Consider the following 4251-nt stretch of genomic DNA (forward strand, 5'->3'; position numbering starts at 1 on the left):
CGGCGGGGAGGAGACCTGACTGTCAGCCCGGCCCAGAGCCCCTGCCCCGGTGTGTGACTGCTGGAGTGGGGCTAGTAGGAGCCTGAGGAGGGGGTCGGCTGCTGGAGTGGAGCTGGGGCCCCTAGTAGGAGCCTGTGGAGGGGGTCAGCTGCTAGAATTGGGCTGGGTCCCCTAGTAGGAGCGTGTGAAGGGGGGCAGCTGCTAGAATGTACCTGGGGCCCCTAGTAGGAGCCTGTGGAGGGGGCCAGCTGCTAGAATGTACCTGGGGCCCCTAGTAGGAGCCTGTGGAGGGGGCCAGCTGCTAGAATGTACCTGGGGCCCCTAGTAGGAGCCTGTGGAGGGGGTCGGCTGCTAGAATGTACCTGGGGCCCCTAGTAGGAGCCTGTGAAGGGGGGCAGCTGCTGGAATGGAGCTGGGGCCCATGAGTTTGATATCCCAGCCATAGGGGAAAGGAAGAAAGCTCTGGGGGTCAAACACGCTGGGGGTCGTTCACTATTATTTTTTTACGGCTTTTCAGTTACATTTACGCCGGCCAACCAGGGGCTTCGTTTTTTGCCGACGTAAAAACAGCTGTGCAACAAAAATCACTGAAAAAAAATGCAGGTGCCCTGAAAAACACGCATGCGGTTATTCTCCTGATTTCACGGAAAGAAGTAGTTCTCATGTTGGCAATTTACAGGTGTCGGAACTTTTTTATTATTCTGTCGATGTCCCGCGGGCCGGATTACCTGCTGACCAGGCGCCATTTTTGGGGTGCAGAGAAAAGATTGAAGGTGTAACCTCAGGATCAATCCATCAGATCAGTGGGGTCTGACTCCAGGGACCCCCACCGATCAGCTGTTTGAAAAGTTTGCCTCGCAGGGGCTCATGCAAAGCAAATCCCGATGACCGGCCATGTGCGGAGCGGTCCTGGCCTCTATACAGTCGTCCTATCTGGCCACGGAATGGACGTACGGATGTGGACAGCACACGCTATCTCTTTCGGCCATGTTGAAGTGAATGTGTCAAAAACTGCGGATCGGATGCGGAAAAAAAAACCCCGCCAGCCCTAACTAAGATGAAATGCACCGGACGGACCCTGCTGAATATAACTTGGAGCGGCAATATCTCCCATATTTTGTAGGGAATCTGCAACAGAGGCTGACATTGGTGGATTATCGCTAGGTGATAGGACCCACACCTATCAGACATATCCTAGCAATATGCCCCCATTGTCTCAGATGGGAATACCTGCACATGTTGCAGCGTAGTACAGTACCATTATACAAATCTCATGCACACTCCGCAGATTTTTTTTCTGTATGGAGCTGCCTGTCAATAATCGTTTTCTGTTTTAGCGGCGGATTTCAAACCTTTTCAGATGAGGGTGAGTTCTGCAGCAAAACGCATCTAAACCGCATTTACAAATCTGCACGGAAGTGTTCACTCGCCCGCGTGTACGGGTACCCTCTGGGTATGCTCACAGGGCAGACTTATCAGCCATTTCCACAGGGGGTAATCTAACGTGTGACTGTCCGCCGCGGTTTCCACCACAAGAATTAACACGCAAATTTTCGGTTCTTTTTATTCGGTGACGTGCGTTGCCAATCCACATTGTATGAACTAAGGCCTCGTTCACATTTCCACTTGATTTCAATTAGGGATCGACCGATTATCGGTTTGGCCGATATTATCGGCCGATATTGAGGATTTTGAACGTTATCGGTATCGGCATCTATTTTGCCGATATACCGATAACGTATGGGGAACACAGAACGCGCTGCTGACAGCGCTCTCTGTGTTCCCTCCGCAGCACAGGGGAGAAGGAAGCCGTGTCTCCACCCCCTGTGCTGCTGCTGCCGCCAATGAGGGGATAGAACATAAGAGGAGGGGAGGGGCTGTGGCCACTGCGCCACCAATGAAGATAAGCCTCTCATTCATTCATATACAGGAGGCGGGAGCTGGCTGCAGAATCACATAGCCGGCTCCCGACCTCTATGAGCAATAGCTGCGGTCCGCGGTAGTTAACTCCTCAGGTGCCGCGGATCGCAGCTACCGCTGATAGAGGTCGGGAGCCAGCTATGTGATTCTGCAGCCAGCTCCCGCCTCCTGTATATGAATGATCGAGAGACTTATCTTCATTGGTGGCGCAGTGCGCCCCCCCCAAGCCCCCCAGTATTAATCATTGGTGGCGCAGTGCGCCCCCCACCCCCATCCCAATCCCGGCCAATAGTAAAAACATTGGTGGCACAGTGCGCCCCCCCCACCCAGTATTACTCATTGGTGGCAGTGGCCACAGGGTCCCCTCTCCCCTGCTCCTCCGATCGGAGCCCCAGCTGTGTAAGCCTGGGGCTCCGATCGGTTACCATGGCAGCCAGGACGCTATTGAAGCCCTGGCTGCCATGTTCAGCTCCATGCTGCTGTGTGCACTATGCACAGAGCAGCAGGGACAGTGTGAGATCCTATTCACCCTGATAGAGATCTATCAGGGGGAATAGGACAAAGGTTCTAGTCCCTAAGGGGGTTAAAAGTTAGTAAAAAAAAAACACAAAAATATTAAGTATAAATGAAAAAGATTTATAAAAAAAAAAAATACACATTAACAATAAACATATTAATTTTCAGCAGATTTGTGTAGGAATTTTTTTTTTCTCAAAAATGAAAATTCCCAGAATATCGGTATAAATTATCGGCTATCGGCCTGAAAGTTCACAAATTATCGGTATCGGCCCTAAAAAATCAATATCGGTCGATCCCTAATTTCAATGTGCTTGTTCACAGAAAATCGGGTTTTCCGCTGACCCATGGAAAATGGCGGAGACATGCTCTACTTTGATGTGGACTGACCACGCCCACTGAAGTCTACGGGTCTGTGAAAAACCACGGATACAACATGGATGGCACAGAAATGGAGATGCTCTGGAAACTGATTTTCAGCCTAGCAGGGTCTGTGGAATATGGGGGAAAAAACGGACACGCGGGCCAAACATGGATTCTTTACAGACATCTTTATGGATGAAACACGGACGAATTCTCCACGGCCGTCAGATGGACACGGAAATGTGAACGAGCTCTAAGGCACCGATTCCCCTTTAAAACAATGGGAAGTGCCAAAGTTACATAGAGGCCTGCACCTCTCGTCCGGCAGGCCGGGCGACTGACTGAACTCTCCGCCAGCCCTCTTGTTGGTGTACATTTAAGCCTTTTTCCCACGCCAAAAAAACAGCATGGAAAATGATAAATTACCTGGGCCTTCTCGCCCACGCCCTCCTTTGGTCACCACTTTTGAAAAGGGGTGTGAAGCGGGAAAAGTCGCTGATTTTGCTGCAAAAAGGATGTGCAAATGTGAAATCCTTATTTTATTTTAATTTTTTTTCAGGGGGAGGGGGGTCATAGGAAAAAGTAAGGCCCGGTGTGTTTTATTTTTTCCCACAATGTTCACCCTGTGGTTTACGTAAGGGCTCTTTCACACCTGCGTTCTTGTCTTCCGGCATAGAGTTCCGTCCTCGGGGCTCTATGCCGGAAGAATCCTGATAAGGATTATCCTAATGCATTCTGAATGGAGAGAAATCCGTTCAGGATGCATCAGGATGTCTTCAGTTCCGGTACGGAACGTTTGTTGGCCGGAGAAAATACCACAGCATGCTGCGCTTTTTGCTCCGGCCAAAAATCCTGAAGACTTGCCGCAAGGCCGGATCCGGGATTAATGCCCATTGAAAGGCATTGATCCGGATCCGCCCTTAAGCTAAACGTCGTTTCGGCGCATTGCCGGAGCCGACATTTAGCTTTTTCAGAGTGGTTACCATGGCTGCCGGGACGCTAAAGTCCTGGCAGCCATGGTAAAGTGTAGTGGGGAGCGGGGGAGCAGTGTACTTACCTTCCGTGCGGCTCCCCGGGCGCTCCAGAGTGACGTGAGGGCGCCCCAAGCTCATGGATCACGTGATCACATGGATCACGTCATCCATGCGCATGGGGCGCTCTGACGTCATTCTGGAGCGCCCCGGGAGCCGCACGGACTGTAAGTATACCGCTCCCCCGCTCCTACTATGGCAACCAGGACTTTAATAGCGTCCTGGGTGCCATAGTAACACTGAAAGCATTTGGAAGACGGCTCCGTCTTCAAATGCTTTCAGTACACTTGCGTTGTTACGGATCCGGCAGGCACCTCCGGCAACGGAAGTGCATGCCGGATCCCAACAACGCAAGTGTGAAAGAGGCCTAAGGCTACTTTCACACTTTCCCTTTCCGCTATTGAGATCCGTCATAGGACAA

Source organism: Bufo bufo, chromosome 10, assembly GCF_905171765.1.
Source record: "Bufo bufo chromosome 10, aBufBuf1.1, whole genome shotgun sequence".
NCBI classification, from domain to species: Eukaryota; Metazoa; Chordata; class Amphibia; order Anura; family Bufonidae; genus Bufo; species Bufo bufo.